An 18,130-nucleotide genomic window follows, 5' to 3' on the forward strand; every position below is an offset into this window, starting at 1 on the left:
AAAGGAGAATTTGAACCCAAACAGTGTAACTCCAGAAGGATAGAACCGGCACAGTGCTTCATAAATTGTGATTCCTGCTGTTAGGAGTATCAGGAGAGAACTTGATAAAAATGCAGATTATAAAGCAACCCCTATTCCATCCCAGATCTACTGAGTCAGAAACTGGCGGTGGAGCTCAGCAGTCTGTTTTTAAAAGCTGTTCAAGTGATTCTGAGACACGCTAGCATTTGGTAACAGTCTTTAGAGGTCCTGGCGGGGAAGAAGGGGTCAAAAGGAAGGAACGAAAGAAGAAAGGAAAGAAGGGAGAAAGGAAAGGAGAAAGGAAGGAAGAAAAGAAAAAAGCCTTGGAGATGTAGAGAGCAAGGCTTAGTGTCCACTTCACCTGGAGGTGAGGAAAAATGATTTAGGAGGCTGGCGCGCAAGGCCTGCTGGGGCCTGTAGTCCGGACTGCGCCGAGGAGGCCGCGCCTGCGCACTAGGTGTGAAGTAGCTCTAGTCGCTGTAGTCGGGGCTCGGGACCGGCTGCCATCTTAGCGGAGGGACTGAGGAGTCGTCGCCGCCCCGAGTCCCGGTAAACACGCGCAGGCAGACTGGGGTCATTTCTGTGGCTTGGAGGGAGTTTGGATGAAAAGGCATGGGGAATGCGAAGGGTAGAGGAGTGTGGCGCTCGAGTCTGGACCTAGAGCCGGGGCTGCTCTTCCCGCAGCCGGTGTCCGTGGGGGGCGCCCGGAGAGCCGGCTGGTGGCCCGAGCCGAGTGGCGGGTGGGTCAGCAGGTCGAGCCGAACTGCTAGTGCTTGGCCTAGGCGTCCGGAGCCTGTAGGCCCGCGAGCCCCAAGTTGGGAGAGAGCCGAGCCGCGGCGGACGTGGGCAGGGTCCAGCCCCGCGCCCCGCTGCCGCGCCCGGGGGTTCCTCTCCCGCGGCCCGGCCTACGCGCGGGGCCCGGTGGCAGCGGCCCGCCCGCGCGACGTGGCCCTTTGAGGGGCGGCGGCCGGGCCCACCTGCCACCTGGCAGGCTCCCCCCGAGACTTTTCCAAGCTCCCACTCGCAGAGGACCTTCCCCAGTGACTGCTTCCCCTTCTGTCTTGTACTTCCCTCCTCCCTCCATTGTCCCCACTCATGGTGGTCCCGGCCCAGGCCGGCGCCACCGACTTTTGCAGACGTGGAGCTGTCACAGCCCTTTCTACCGAGAGCGTACTTTTCTTGAGCAAAGAAAAAAGTAGAGGTGAGCGCATTTGAAAGGTGGAAGCCCAATGAGGGCAGGACTTTTAAATAGAAGACTTGAGTTTTGAGACATAGTTCCCGGCTGCAACTTCAAGAGAGAAAAAAAATATATAAGGGTCAGTGCACCCGAAGTAGGCATTGGGCCTAAAGTTAGAGATGTGACCAGGTGACTTGCAAAGTACCCCAAATTCACAGTTCCCCACTCGCTTGTTTTCTTGGCTGTGTTAGAATCCTAATCCTGTTGAGACTTCTGTTCCTCTTTAAGCTGCAGTGAACTTGTTCTAAAGGGGGCAGTGGGGAGAAGAGGGAGGTTTTCTTCTTCACAGTTGACAGAACACCATCTAGCCACCCATCATCATTCTCTTAAGTGGGTGGTTCTCCTGTATCCTTATCTTAAGAAAGTAGGTAAAGGCTGTGTATGTTCACTCCCAGGATTGGCAGAGGGCTTGGTTCTCATCTGAAATAAAGTCTTTTGGGGGCAAGTTTGAGATTCAGCCTTGTGTATCACAGGGTTACCTAAGGCTTAATTTTGCAGGTTTAAAAAAGATTGAAATTTTCTTTTGAACAGTGAATATACTTTGTATGTGTGAGTTCAGGAATTCAAACTTCAGATGTCAACAAGGATATATATACTATGAATCCAAAAGCAAGTGCCTAATACTTTTTACTGTATTCTAGAGTAAATTCTACATTCTTTAAAACAAACAAACAAACAAACAAAACAACAACAAAGATTTACTTAAGAGACAGACTGATCCATGGTCCCAAGGTTTGGCCATTAGTGTAATTACAAGAGCTTTTAATTTTTTTGTTTTTGTTTTGAGACATGATTTGCTCTGTATCGCTGACTGGACTAGAACACACTGTGTGTAAACCTAGGCTGGCATCAAACGTCATTCTGTCTTCCTGCCTCTCCCTCCCAAGTGCTGGGATTATAGGTGCTTAACCAACAGAGTGGGCTCGGGAGAAGTTTTGAGATTTGTTTATTTGTGTGTGTGTATGTGTGCATGCGCACACCATGACTTGAGTTGGAAGTCAAGAGTGTTTCCTCTTTCCTGTGTGTTCTAGGGTTCACACTCAGGTCATCAGGCTTGCATAGCAAGTGACTTTCCTTGCTGAGCTATTTTGCTGGACCAGGAGAGATTTTTGAAAGTAGAGTTTTCAGCTCAGTTGGTAGAGTGCTTGTTTACCACACACAAGGCCCAAGTTTATTTAGCTCTCAGAAGCATTGGGAGGTGAGGCCGCCTGAAGTACTTGAGACCCTTTTTAAAAAAGTAGATGCTCTCAGGTCTCAGTTTTGAGATAGAATAGTGGGTCTGGATTGGCTTCTATAACTTTACTTACAGATGGGCTGTAGGTAGTTGGGATGGTTTTGGGAACACTGAGGCAAATCATAGTATGGTTATAACAAAGACAGCACAAAAAGCTTTGAGATGGGGGAGGAAGTGGAAGTGGCCTGTGTGGGATTGTTGAGGGAAGTGGCAAGACCTATGTATGAAGGTCAACATGGTTAGTTCCAGGCCATCACAGCTACCTAGTGGGTCCTGGCTCAAAAAAGGGTTAGTCTATGGACCCGAGGTTCTAGAGCAGTGGTTCTCAAGCTGGGTTTTGGCCCCTTTGGCAAGCCTCTAGCTCCAAAAATATTTACATTGTAATTCATAACAGTAGCAAAATTACAATTATGAAGAAGCAGCAAAAAATAATGTTATGGTTGGAGCTGGTAAGCCCCATGAGGGACTGTACAGCATGAGGAACTGTATTAAAGGGTCACAGCCTTAGGAGGGTTGAGAAGCAGTGGGTTAGAGGATGAGTAGGAATGGGGCAGAGGTGAAGAAAGGGAAGGAAATACCTTACTACCTCGAGGCGTGTGTCAGTTAGGAAGGTGGGAGAAAAGGAGCGCAGGGTGTGGGATGCAGGGGCCTCAGGACCAGGAGGGCAAAAGGACCTGTTCTGGAAAAGCTCTGCGTACAGTGCTAATGCTCGTGAATTTGATGTCGTGAGAGATCAAGGCTTGGGGAAAGGAAGTGGTCTAAGTTGGTGTTTATTTAAAAAAAAAATGGCTCTGATGATAAAAGTGAAAGGGCCAGAGTGACTGTGGCAGAAGTGTCCCTTGTAAGTGACAGGCTGGCCTTGGCTGGGTGTTTCATTTGGCTGAAATAATAAAGTTGCTGTGTCTGTTTTAGGGCTAGTCTGATTGAAGGCTACCTTTTCTCTTAGGATGTGTTCATTAGCATCTTTGAGAAATTAGAATCAGATTAGATGCAATTTGGAAGAGAACTTGAGTTTTGGACTATAATTGATTATTATCAGCACATCAAGCCATGCTTTGTCAATGTGTTTTCCAGTCACAGAGACTTGGTGCTTGAGCTTTATATTTGGAAGAGACTGTCTGTTTTACAGTAGCAAGTATGTTTTAGGTTGTAGGTCAGCTTTGATTGGAAATAACTTCTGGAAGTACTGTTAGTGAGGATTCTGGCCATTGTGGCTTGTGCCTCTAATCCCAGCACTCAGGAATCTGAGTCAGAAGGATTGACAGCCTGGACTACATAGCGAACTCCAGGCCAGTCTGCTTCAATGTGAGGACCCTGTCCCCCTCCCCAAAAGTTGGTTCTGATTATGTTAGTTCACTGGGGAAGTACGTTATGACTGATGTGGTATCTCTAGTGAACAGTTATCTAGTAGGCAGTGTGTGTGTGTGTGTGCATGCACATGCCACGTATACACATATATACGACTTATACTATTCTTACACTGGCCCAATCTCTTAGCTTTCTGTTTTTGTTTTTGACGACAGGGTCTCAGTATACAAACCGGGCTGGTTTTGAATTCACAGAGATCCATCTGCCTGGCTTACATAGATAGATAGATAGATAGATAGATAGATAGATAGATAGATAGATAGATAGATAGTTAGTTCCAGGCCAGCCAGATACACACAATGAGATCTTGTTTCTAAAGGAGAAGAAGGAAGGAGAAGGAGAAGAGAAAAAGTAGAATTTTACCTAAACCTAGGTAAGAGTCAGAGCTAGACTAGAACCGAACGTTACAATTCTGTATTCTTCAGATTCCACAGTGAGTGGATGCTGCTACAAGCATCCGTGTCAGATGAGAAAAAACAAAGACTGCTTCTAGCCTATGGCTGTTTATTGTTTAGATAAGAGTTTAATGAAGCATTTAGCCTAGGTGTAAGCTTAGTTTATCCCTTTTGACTCAGGAAATTGAGTTGGTACTAATAGGAAGCTGCCGTCTGTCAGGTCTCTTTTCTTTCTTGTGCTTTACCTCTCATAGTTTGGGGGTTGGATCCATTGTAAGAACTAAGGCAAAAGTATTTAAGTTTGTTTTTTCTTGTTATATTTATAGTGCCTAGCCAAATTATGGGTTCATAATAAGCATTCAGTAAAGACATGCTAATTTTTATACTGTAAATGATACTGGTTTGGGGTCAATATAAATCAGTAAGGGACTCAGAGAATAGAATTGTAGCCTTCCATGCTTGAGAGGTTTGCCCTCGTCTGCAAATATTATTAGGTTGTAACTATTCTTCTGAATAACAACACTAGTCAGAAGCTGTCTGGGACCTGTCCTCTAGTCTGATAGTCAGTGCTGTTGGAAAGCAGCTGCCAGTTTAAGCTCTTTTGCAGCTTTTTAAAACTAGTAATACTCAGATACAGTCCTTAGGAGTGTCTGACTTGTGGCCTTTATAGAGAGAATGTAGATGGCCATCCTGATTTTGCAAATAGCCATCATATCCAAGTGGATATTCTCCCTTACTGTGCACAAGTAATCCCCTCAGAAGTTGCTGCCTTATCTATTCTCTATAAGGAAAGTCTTTCTCATGGTTTTTTTTGAAGGCTTTATGCTGGGGAATAAAGACCCTGCTTTGTGAGATTCCCAAAGTTATCACCTATCTCTCTGTTTAACCAGAGTACTTTATTTATGGACCCCCTCTTCTCTTTCAGGTAACATGCATTTCACAGTGGCCTTCTGGAAACAACGCCTTAACCCTAAGAAGTGACTCAGCCATTGAGAACTTCAGGTGTGGTGACATTCCTGTGAGAGACATTTGGGGACAGTATGGAGTAGAGGGCATGTTCTGCTCGTCTAACTACCTCAAAGAACTTTGTGGGAGAGAGTGTTAGTGGTTGCATCAATTGCTTTTCCACTCGCGCTGTGTTCTATATCTCCTTGAACATGTCCAGTCATGTGTATTTGATGGTTAAGAATCGGGGGAATTGCTGAGCAATGGTGGCGCACGCCTTTAATTCAAGTACTCAGGAGACAGAGGCAGGTGGATCTCTGAATTTGAGGCCAGCCTGGTCTACATAGGGAGTTCTAAGATGACCAGGGCTACACAGAGAAACCCTGCCTCAGAGGAAAAAGAAAGTGGAGAAATTAATAAGAGGGCATCATAGTATAGTGTAGAAATAGGAAGAAAAGATCTGGGCTCTAGTTTGATTTTTGCAATCAGTCTGTGCAACTTTCTTAGTCCTACTGGCCTCAGGTTGTCTGTCTTCCTTATAGATATTGTTTTTCTTTTCTACTTCCCTGGGCTTATTGTGGTGACCAAATAAAACAATACACATGAAATCTTCAGAATTGATAATAAGGGGCTAGGGATGTAGTTCAGTTGCTTGCCTGTCACTCATGATGCTCTAAAGTGCAACTCCTAGCACTGAATTAGTTGGGTGTAGTAGAACAATCCTGTAATCCCAGGGCAATCAGCAGTTCAAGGTTGCCTTTGGCAACATAGTGAATTAAGGCCATCTAGGGATACACGACCCTTTCTGGAAAAAAAAGAAGAGAAGAAAACTAATTCATAGGTTAAGACATCTAGATCTAAGATAGGATAAATTGGTACTATTATTATGAGGAAAACATTATAAGATAGATTGATTTTACAGGTCAAGAAAGAGTAGAGCTGGGGGTGGTAGCACATGCCTTTACTCAGGAGGCAGAGGCAAAGGTAGGCAGATATCTGTGAGCTTGAGGCTAGCCTGGTTTACATAGCAAGCTCTAGGTCATCCAGTGCAACACAGTGAGACCCTGTCTCCTTAAAAAACAAAAAACAGAGAAGAGAAAGATTAGGGTGTACATGAAAAAAAATAATGAACTAAGTAGTGCAGGTGAACTATCACGTAAGGAAGCTGGAGAGAGAATTTTGCGGTATTTTCCCCAAGGAATTCCAGTCATTGCTTCTGAGAAATAGATGCACTGCCATAGGTTTGTTGCAGTATTATTTTTAATAGAAGTAGAAACAGACATGTCTGTTGATAGACACATGGGTAAATATGAACTATGTATATATTTTATGCATACACACACACATATAATGTATATTTATAATAGGAAGTACTACTCGGCCTTAAAAAAGAAGGAAAGCTGCCTTTGGGATAGCATAAATGAACCTAAAAGATACTATGTCAGGTAAATTAATACACAGACGAATGAATCATCTCACTTACACATAGAATGTCGGAAAGTCACTCTTAGAAATGGAGAGAAGGGTGTTAACAAAAATTAAGTACAGAAAATGGGAAGATGTTGGTCAAACAATACAAACTTAAGAGTTAAAAGATGAATAAAACCAGGCAGTGGTGGCGCACGCCTTTAATCCCAGCACTTGGGAGGCAGGGGCAGGCGGATTTCTGAGTTCAAGGCCAGCTTGGTCTACAGAGTGAGTTCCAGGACAACCAGGGCTACACAGAGAAACCCTGTCTTGAAACCGCCCCCCCTCCAAAAAAAAAAAAAAAAAAAAAGAGAGAGAAAAAAAGATGAATAAAATTTGAAAACCTGTTGGGCATAGTGATTAATAACTATAATCTCAGCTCTTGGAAGACTGAAGTAGGAAGCTTGTGAATTTGAGGTTAGCCTGGGCTACCTGGCAAGGCTTTCTCTCCCTTTAGCCTCTTCAGATTCCAGTAATAACAGGGTACACTAGAAGAGTGAACTTTGGGCTATGGAAATGGCTTGGTTGGTAAAGTACCTGCCTCACAAGCATGAGGACCTGAGTTTGGGTCCCCAGAGCCCACCTAAGAGCCAGGCATAGTACTTGCACGCATCCATACCTCCTACAGTGGGGAGTGCAGAGCAGAGAGCAACAGATCTCTGAAGCATATTTGTTAGCCAGCCTAGAAGAATCAGTGAGCTTTAGGATTCGTGAGAGACCCTGTCTCAAAAAACAAAGGTCTAAAACTGAGGAGAGACCTGGGCAGTTGCTTATGGAGCCACAGCCATGCAGCTGTATTAGTGTGCCCTCCTCTCTTCCCTTTTCCTTTTCTTCTGTTTCTTTCTAGAGCATGCTTTCCTGATAGTCTGACCTCTCTTGCTCTTTCTTCTGTGAAGTTTTAACCCCTCCTTACTATAACCCCTCCTTAGCCATGTGCCGTGCTGCTTGTATACCCCATGCTAACCTCCACTGCTGAACATGGTGATTTCAGTGGCATGGTTTTCTCTTCCTCTTGGTCCATTTCCTTCTCTTGACAGCTGCCAAGATTTGCAGCGTGCTTGTTCTGGGATTTTTCCTTTAAATTATAATAAAATTATCCTCAGACTTAATGGCTACATCTGTTAATGCTATAGTCATGTACACAAAGTACATATATACCACACATGCACCAGTGAGCACATGGGCACATACACACATAAAACACACACGCACATACACACACCAGTGAGATGAAGCAGCAAAAAATGGTTTGAGCAAGCCTGATGACTCAGTTTAGATTTCTAGAACCCATGGTTGAAAGAGAGAACTGACTCCTGTAAGTTGTCCTCTGATTACCCACGCTCATACACACACACACACACACACACACACAATGATAATGATTTTTTTTTTTTTTTAAGAAAGAATGGCATCATGGCACATGCCTTTAATTCCCGAACTTGGGAGCCAGAGGCTGGCAGATCTTTGTGAGTTCAAGGCCAGTCTATATAGTAAGTTCTAAAACAGCGAAAGCACAAGGTCAAGGTCAAGGCTATCCTTGTTTACTGAGCAAGTTTGAGGCGGCCTGGACTAGTACCTAAGATCTTGTCTCAAAAAGAGACACACACCAGAAAAAGAAGAAAGAAAAAGAAAGACTCGGTCCCTGAGGATTAGTGCCTAACCCCTTGAGACAATTAGTTGCCAGTCACCAACATCTCTTGGCCCTCAAGCATACTTTGTCTCCACCATGAATATTAATGTTTATTCTTTTCTCATTTGTGTGATCTTTCGATTTAGTTTGTGTTAATTAATCTCCCTATAAATGCCTAAGACAGAATAAGGCTTGGTTGGCTTCTTAAAGGAGCCTCACCAGCTGTAATCAAATGCTTGCTTAAATATGCTCTTTTTGATACCTATGGAGAAAAAGGAAGTGGATAATGGTGTGATTTGTAAAGGAAGTTGTAAGAGGGAGAAGAGGTGATTAGTAATTAGAGTGCAAAGACATTGTTTCAGATTGGTGCAGGCATAAAGATGAAATATGTAGATTTTTTTTTTTTTTTTGAGACAGGGTTTCCCTGTATAGCCCTGGCTGTCCTGGAACTCACTTTTTAGACCAGGCTGGCCTTGAACTCAGAAATCCACCTGCCTCTGCCTCCCAAGTGCTGGGATCAAAGGTGTGCGCCACCACGCCCAGCCGAAATATGTAGATAAAAAAGGTGTTATCTGCAATAAAGAAGCAAATTAGCTTCTATTCCTTCAATGTTGGTCTAACTTATCAGACAAATATAAAGAAGTCTCCCAGTACTGTAAAAGACTTTCTGTTTCCAAATATCTTAAAATGTTCCTCAAAGTATCCATTTTGCCCCAGCTCACAAAGCAGTTCATTTTGGAAAGATACCTGGGAGACTTATGTTGTAGTTTTTGTCTTAGGTAATCTTCTGCAGTTGACTTAAATCTGTCAGGGTCTTGTATCTCCCCCCCACCCCTTCCAAAAAAAAAAAAAAGGTAGTATAGCTAACACTGACTGGCCTTAGGTCACTGTGTACCTAAGGATGACCTTGACCCAAGTGCTAGAATTCCAAGGATGCCCCACCCCACCCCTGTCTACTGAGGGTTTGCCTATGAAGTTGCAGATGCCTTCCTGTTCAATCTCTTATTATACTTTGTGTTTCATGTGCTGACTCACTACTTCCTTAGGGCTTTGTTAGCATCACCATATAGGACTGACTGGTATCAGCAACATAAGGTTTTCTAATATTTACTGCTTTTACAAGTAAGGAGCTAGAGCCAGCCTTATTCCCAGTACTTAGAAGCAGAGGCAGCTGGATATCTGAGTTTGAGGCCAACCTGTTATGCCTGGTCTAAAGAGACTCTGTCTTTAAAAATAAATAAATAAATAAATAAATAAATAAATAAATAAATAAATAAATAAATAAATAAACAAAACAATAGAGTGGAGGTATGTTTTCTTCTGTTTTAAACTTTGACACAAAGACTTGAAGGAAACAAAGAATAGAAATGTTAGTGGGTTTTGTTATTTTTTGAAACAGGGTCCCATGTACCTCAAGCTGGCCTCTAAGTTACTATGTAACTGATGCTGGTCCTGCATTCATGAGCCTTCTGCCTTTTCCTCCCAGTGCTGGCGTTACAGACTTGGACACAATGCTGGATTAAATTGTTGAGCTGCTGCTGTGTTAGATCCTAAGGGATACTCAAATAGAAAATTCCTCCTGCTTTAAGAATTTTGTGAGGCTTTTTTTGGGGTGGGGAAGGAGGGGGCATCAGGAAAAAACTACTTGCAGTCACACTTCAGTATAAGAAATACCATAAAAAGATTGCATGGCATTGAAATGATTTTTATCTTGTGTTTCCTGGTTTCTTTAACATAGCTGAATATATTCTAAGTACCATTCCTAATTATCAGCCTGGTTATATTACGAATTATGAGATGTGGTTCTGGAAGTGTAAGTAGAGGACCACCCAGCATTCACAAAGCCTTTAGTTTGTCCCACAGCATAACATAGTGATCCCAGCACTCAGGAGGATCAGAAATTCATGGTCATTTTTAGTTATATAGCAAGTTTGAGCCCTTTGGGACTACATGAGACCCTTCTCAAGAGAAGAAAGGAAGAGAAAAAAGAAAGAAGAAAAAGCAGTATTTACTAGTAAGAAACTTGCCATTTCTCTCCACGTCTAGAAACTTTACCCTAATATTTAGACATAGTTTTCTACCCCAGAAAAGAGAAGCATTTTCATACCATACTATTTATAGTAACAGCAGCATATTGAGCTTAGTCCCTACAGAAAGGCCAACAGTGGCTTGCTTGCTTTCTGGTATTTTGTGTGTGTATGTGTATGGTCAATGTGTGTATGTGTATGGTGAATGTGCACATGTGTATGCCTAGAATGGAAGAGGACAGTCAGGTGTCATATCACCCTGCACCATATGCCCCTGACAGATTTCTCAGAGATTTAGAGTTAAGTTGGCTGCCGCCAAGCCTTGGCAGTCCTCCTGCCTGTGCTCCCCACAACACTGGAGTTGTGGGCTTGGCCATACTTGGCTTCTTCTGTGGGTGCTTAGGTTTGAACTCAATTTCTCATGATTGTGCACAATAAGTGTTTTATCCACTAAACCATCATTCAGCCCCGCCATAGACTTGCTCTTTGAGGAAATAGATACTGTTTTATTTGGGTTTCACATTTTATGAGAGAAAACTTGTTTGTTTTTTGAGGCAAGGTTTCTCTGTATAGCTCTGGCTGTCCTGGAACTCACTCTGTAGACCAGGCTGGCCTTGAATTTACAGAGATTTACCTGTCTCTGCCTCCTGAGTGCTGGGATTGAAGGCATGTGCCACTGCTACCCAGCAAAACTTTTTTTTATTACATTTATTTATTTGTGTGTATGTGTTGAGGTGGGTGGGGATGTTGCTTTAGTACATGTGTGGAGGTCAGAGGACAACTTGCAGGAGTAGGGTCTCTACACCCTGTGAGTTTTGGGGATCAGACTCAGGTTGTTGGATTTGGCAGCAAGCACCTTTATCTGCTGTTTGCATTTGGATAAAATAATTTACTCCTTAGTTATCAGTGTAAATAAGGACAAAGCTTTAAATGCAATCTTGATATTAGAAAGGATGCTAAAGGTTCACTCTTTAGAGGTTAACTGCTTCAGAGTTGGAGAGATAGGGGTTTTCATAAATTGGCAGTTTGACCTTGGCCAAATCATTTACTCTTTTTAGGGAGAACATTGTAGACTTAGGTGTTTGTATGAGCTAGATAAACATTTAAGTCTGTAAAGACAGATTAGAGTGAGACTTTGTGAACTTGGAAAGTCGTTGGCTCATTATTATTGCTAGGTTTTGTTTGAGACCATATCATGTGTTGTAGGTGGGCTTTTGTCCTCTCCACATAGCAAAAAATTACCTTGGACTTTAAAATTTCTATTATTATTATATAAGGGTTGGGTCATGCTTTTGTGAAGTCAGAAGACTTATCTTTTAGAGTTGGTTCTTTCCTCCCTTCGTTACATGGCTTCCAAATAGTAAACTCAAGCTGTGAGACTTGGACAAGTGCCTTACCTCCTGAGCCACTCACCAACCCCCATGACTTTGAACTTGTAATCCTTTGCTTCCTGAGTGCTGGGATTACAGCATGTGTACCACTTTGTGGTACTGTGCATTGAACCCAGGCTTCTTACATGTGAGGCAGGAAGGAGCCATATCTGCTGAGCTGCATCCCCATCCTTTTATTTTCCTTTTGAGCCAGTCTAACTTGGAAGCCCTAGCTGGAAGCTACTCAATGGCAGTCCTTCTGTGATTACAAGCTTGAGCTACCATACTCTACCCTTGAAATCTGAAAACAGGGTCTTACTTTGTAGTCCAGGCTAACCTTGAATTTTAGATCCACCAGTCTCGTGAGATTTAGGATTGATTACAGGTCTGCACTGCAGGACCCAGTAGGTCCAGGAGGGTTTTTTTTGGTTTTGTTTTGTTTTGTTTTGTTTTGTTTTGTTTTGTTTTGTTTTGTTTTAATGGTTTCATGCAGCCCATGTTGGCCTCAAATTCTCTATGACTTGAACTTCTGATCCTCCTGTATCTGAGTGCTGAGATTATAGGAATGTGCCACCACATCTGATTTATGTAGTGCTGGGGATTCAACCCAGGGTATCAGGCACTTTGGCATATATTCTACCAACTGAACAGTACCCTCAACTGAAACTAAGGTTTGTTTGTTCTTTTTCCTCTCTGACGCAGGGTTTCTCTGTGTAGTCCTGGCTGTCCTGGAACTCATCTCTTTAGACTAGGCTGGCCTTGAACTCAGAGATCAGCCTGCCTTTGCCTCCTGAGTGCTGGGATTAAAGAGTACATGCTTTTAAGTGTACAATAGAGTAAAACCATTGCTAGCCACCATGCCTGCCTTTAAAGGTTTGTTCTGTGCACGCCCTGCGCAAGCGCACGCTCGCGCGCGCATACACACACCATACACACCATACACACACACACAAACACACACACACACACACACACACTACCACAGTAGGTGAGATTATCCGTCTGCTATTTAGCCTAGTTTAGAAGTTCTACAATATATACAAACTTCAAAATATTTTATATGTTTTACATTTTGTTTGTTTGTTTTTATTTTTGTTTTTTGTTTTTCAAGACAGGGTTTCTCTGTATAGCATTGGCTGTCCCTGGAACTCACTCTGTAGACCAGGCTGACCTTGAACTCAGAAATCCTCCTGCCTCTGCCTCCCAAGTGCTGGGATTAAAGGCATTCTCCACCACTGCCCGGCTCAAATACTTTTTTTTTTTTTTTTTTTTTTTTGGTTTTTCCGAGACAGGGTTTCTCTGTGTAGCCCTGGCTGTCCTGGAACTCACTTTGTAGACCAGGCTGGCCTCGAACTCAGAAATCCGCCTGCCTCTGCCTCCTGAGTGCTGGGATCAAAGGCGTGCGACACCACACCCAGCTTCAAATACTTTTTAATCAACTGAAATATTACTTGAGGTTTCAGGAAAAGCCACAGATGTAGTGGTTGTAAAAGTTAAAACGTTTTCAAGATTAGAAAAATAAATTGTGAAATATAGACATGGATTCAAGTTATTCTGAATGACCTGCTTCTAAGTAGAAAGGATACATGAGTTTATTTTAATCAAATCATAAAACCACATATCAACATATATAATAGTACATTGCCATGTATGAGGTAACTGAGCTACTAAAAGCCGTAGATTTGACATTTTTCTTTTGTCTTTATTATTTATTTTATTTATTTTTATGAGACAGGGCTGGCCCAGAATTCATTGTGTAGACCAGGATGGCCTTGAGTTCAAGTACAAATTTGACTGGCTTTTCCTCCTGAGTGCTGGGGTTAAAGGCATGTACCACCATGCCTGGCTTGTTTGTTTGTTTGTTGGTTTAGTTTTTTTGAGACAGGCTTTCTCTGTGTAACAGCTCTGACTTGCTCTGTAGACCAAACTGGTCTCAAACTCACAAAGATCCAATGCCTCTGCCTCCCAAGAGCTGAGATTAAAGGCGTGGTCACTATGCCTGGTCTTATTTTTTATTTTTTTTAGACACGTTCTCAATATGTAGTTTATGTTGACCTGTAGGTGGGGCTGGCCTCAAATTCACTCTTTCCCATCTGTCCCTCAAGTGCTAGGATTCCAGACATACACCACTGTGCCTATCGGGTGTTACAGCATTCCTAACTTTTGGGTTGATGGAGGGTAGTGATTTATTAAGCTTAACAGTACTTCCTCAAGCTTTACCTATGTCATGAGAAGTGGAACTACTGCTTTATATGGTAGTTTTTAATGTTAGAAAGAACCTCACAGGGACAGTGTACTGTACTCCCCCTACCCCCCAGGAACAGAACACTAGGGTTTTTCTTCCTTCAGTCAGGACAACGTTCATTTTATTCTTTTCTTCTCTTAATAATAGCTGTCTTAGCTGGGCAGTGGTGGCGCACGCCTTTAATCTCAGCACTTGGGAGGCAGAAGCAGGCCGATTTCTGAGTTTCAGGCCAGCCTGGTCTACAGAGTGAGTTCCAGGACAGCTAGGACTATACAGAGAAACCCTGTCTCGGAAAAAAAAAAAAAAGAAAAAAAATAATAGCTGTCTTGATGGGTAAAAAATGGTACCTTGTGGTTTTGGTCGTATTTTTCTAAGCATCTTCTCATATGTTTGCTAATTTTATATCTTTTGGCAAAATGTTCAAGGTGAGTGCTGATTACAGGTGAGTGCTACATATTTGGTGTATGTGACATTAGAACTCAAACCTTGTTCTGCTAGGATGAGCTACATCCTCACTGGCAGGGTCTTTTATTTTTAAAGACTTGTGGGTATGACATATGAAGAGGGTGACTAGCTTTGCTAAACAGGACTTCAGTTAGCCATTTGAAAAGTGGAGGCAGGGCCCTTCCAGTCAGCACCAGCACCGGGCCACCTTGGGCACAGAGTCTGCGGACACCCCCAAGGTCCCCACAGGACTCTCCACGGGATCTTAGGACCTCTGGTGAGTGGAACACAACTTCTGCCAGGAGGCAGGTTTGAACACAAGATATCTGGGCACCTTCCCTGCAAGAGGAGAGCTTGCCTGCAGAGAGTACTCTGACCACTGAAACTCAGAGGAGAGAGCTAGTCTCCCAGGTCTGCTGATAGAGGCTAACAGAATCACCTGAGGAACAAGCTCTAACCAGAGACAACTATAACAACTAACTCCAGAGATTACCAGATGGTGAAAGGCAAACGTAAGAATCTTACTAACAGAAACTAAGACCACTCACCATCATCAGAACACAGCACTCCCACCCCACCCAGTCCTGGGCACCACAACATACCCGAAAAGATAGACCCGGATTTAAAAGCATATCTCATGATGATGGTAGAGGACATCAAGAAGGACTTTAATAACTCACTTAAAGAAATACAGGAGAACACTGCTAAACAGGTAGAAGACCTTAAAGAAGAAGCACAAAAATTCCTTAAAGAATTGCAGGAAAACACAACCAAACAGGTGATGGAATTGAATAAAACCATCCAAGACCTAAAAAGGGAAGTAGATACAATAAAGAAAACCCAAAGTGAGGCAACACTGGAGATAGAAACCCTAGGAAAGAAATCTGGAACCATAGATGCGAGCATCAGCAACAGAATACAAGAGATAGAAGAGAGAATCCAGCCTTTCAAAGGATAGTAACAGAAAAAAAAAAAAAAAAACCAATACAAGGACAGAAACCACGCCCTAGGAAAAGCAAGAAAGTAATCCTTCAACAAACCAAAAAGAAGACAGCCACAAGAATAGAATGCCAACTCTAACAACAAAAATAATAGGAAGCAACAATTACTTTTCCTTAATATCTCTTAATATCAATGGACTCAATTCCCCAATAAAAAGACATAGACTAACAGACTGGCTACACAAACAGGACCCAACATTTTGCCAATTACAGGAAACCCATCTCAGGGAAAAAGACATACACTACCTCAGAGTGAAAGGCTGGAAAACAATTTTTCAAGCAAATGGTCTGAAGAAACAAGCTGGAGTAGCCATTGTAATATCGAATAAAATCAACTTCCAACCCAAAGTTATCAAAAAAGACAAGGAGGGACACTTCATACTCATCAAAGGTAAAATCCTCCAAGAGGAACTCTCAATTCTGAATATCTATGCTCCAAATGCAAGGGCAGCCACATTCATTAAAGAAACTTCAGTAAAGCTCAAAGCACATACTGCACCTCACACAATAATAGTGGGAGACTTCAACACACCACTTTCATCAATGGACAGATCATGGAAACAGAAACTAAACAAGGACACAGTGAAACTAACAGAAGTTATGAAACAAATGGACTTAACAGATATCTACAGAACATTTTATCCTAAAACAAAAGGATATACCTTCTCAGCACCTCATGGTACCTTCTCCAAAATTGACCATATAATTTGTTACAAAACAGGCCTCAACAGATACAAAAATATTGAAATTGTCCCACGCATCCTATCAGACCACCATGGACTAAGGCTGGTCTTCAATAACAACATAAATAATGGAAAGCCAATATTCACGTGGAAACTGAACAACACTCTTCTCAATGATACCTTGGTCAAGGAAGGAATCAAGAAAGAAATTAAAGACTTTCTAGAGTTTAATGAAAATGAATCCACAACATACCCAAACTTATGGGACACATTGAAAACATTTCTAAGAGGGAAACTCACAACTCTGAGTGCCTCAAAAAATAAACTAGAGAGAGCACACACTAGCAGCTTGACAACACACCTAAAAGCTCTAGAAAAAAAGGAAGCAAATTCACCCAAGAACAGTAGTTGGCAGGAAATAATCAAACTCAGGGGTGAAATCAACCAAGTGGAAACAAGAACTATTCAAAGAATCAACCAAACAAGGAACTGGTTCTTTGAGCAAATCAACAAGAGAGATAAAACCTTAGCCAGACTCACTAGAGGGCACAGGGACAAAATCCTAATTAACAAAATCAGAAATGAAAAGGGAGACATAACAACAGATCCTGAAGAAATCCACCAGATCCTTCTACAGAAGGCTATACTGAACAAAACTGGACAACTTGGACGAAATGGACAAATTCCTAGACAGATACCAGGTACCAAAGTTAAATCAGGATCAAGTTAACGATCTAAACAGTCCCATATCCCCTAAAGAAATAGAAGCAGTCATTAATAGTCTCCCAACCAAAAAAAAGCCCAGGACCAGATGGATTTAGTGGAGAGTTTTATCAGACCTTCAAAGAAGAACTAATTCCAGTTCTGCACAAACTATTCCACAAAATAGAAGTAGAAGGTACTCTACCCAACTCATTCTATGAAGCCACAATTACTCTGATACCTAAACCACAGAAAGATCCAAGAAAGAGAACTTCAGACCAATTTCCCTTATGAATATCGATGCAAAAATACTCAATAAAATCCTCAAAAAGCGAATCCAAGAACACATTAAAACAATCATCCATCCTGACCAAGTAGGTTTTATTCCAGGGATGCACGGATGGTTTAATATGCGAAAATCCATCAACGTAATCCATTATATAAACAAACTCAAAGACAAAAACCACATGATCATCTCCTTAGACGCTGAGAAAGCATTTGACAAAATCCAACACCCATTCATGATAAAAGTCTTGGAAAGATCAGGAATTCAAGGCCCATACCTAAACATGATAAAAAGCAATCTACAGCAAACCAGTAGCCAACATCAAAGTAAATGGTGAGAAGCTAGAAGCAATCCCACTAAAATCAGGGACTAGATAAGGCTGCCCACTTTCTCCTTACCTATTCAACATTGTACTTGAAGTCCTAGCCAGAACAATTCAACAACAAAAGGAGATCCAGGGGATACATTATTGGAAAGAAAGAAGTCAAAATATCACTTTTTGCAGATGATATGAGAATATATATATATATATGTGACCCTAAAAATTCCACCAGAGAACTCCTAAACCTGATAAACAGCTTCGGTGAAGTAGCTGGATATAAAATTAACTCAAACAAGTCAAGGCCTTTCTCTACACAAAGGATAAACTGGCTGAAAAGAAATTAGGGAAATAACACCCTTCTCAATAGTCACAAAGAATATAAAATATCTTGGCGTGACTCTAACTAAGGAAGTGAAAGATCTGTATGATAAGAACTTCAAGTCTCTGAAGAAAGAAATTAAAGAAGATCTCAAAAGATGGAAAGATCTCCCATGCTCATGGATTGGCAGGATTAACATTGTAAAAATGGCTATCTTGACAAAAGCAGTCTACAGATTCAATGCAATCCCCATCAAAATTCCAACTCAATTCTTCAACAAATTAGAAAGAGCAATCTGCAAATTCATCTGGAATAACAAAAAACCTAGGATAGCAAAAACTCTTCTCAAGGATAAAAGAAACTCTGGTGGAATCACCATGCCTGACCTAAAGCTATACTATAGAGCAATTCTGATAAAAACTGCATTGTACTGG

The 18,130-nt window shown here is 42.0% G+C and overlaps 1 protein-coding gene across 5 annotated transcripts in view; it reads left to right on the forward strand.

The window, feature by feature from the left end:
* Positions 1 to 465: 465 nt before the first annotated feature.
* Positions 466 to 18,130, forward strand: part of Itch (itchy, E3 ubiquitin protein ligase) — a 93,375-nt gene continuing 75,710 nt past the window's right edge. For 2 of the 5 annotated variants that reach the window (NM_001243712.1, NM_008395.3), the window contains exons 1-2: positions 466 to 570; positions 5,181 to 5,257. The gene's annotated coding sequence lies outside the window, so the exon portion shown is untranslated. The remainder of the gene's footprint in view (positions 571 to 5,180; positions 5,258 to 18,130) is intronic. The other 3 variants (XR_003950826.1, XR_001781068.2, XR_001781069.2) reach the window with 2 other exon arrangements.

Source organism: Mus musculus, chromosome 2, assembly GCF_000001635.26.
Source record: "Mus musculus strain C57BL/6J chromosome 2, GRCm38.p6 C57BL/6J".
In the NCBI taxonomy this organism is placed as follows: Eukaryota; Metazoa; Chordata; class Mammalia; order Rodentia; family Muridae; genus Mus; species Mus musculus.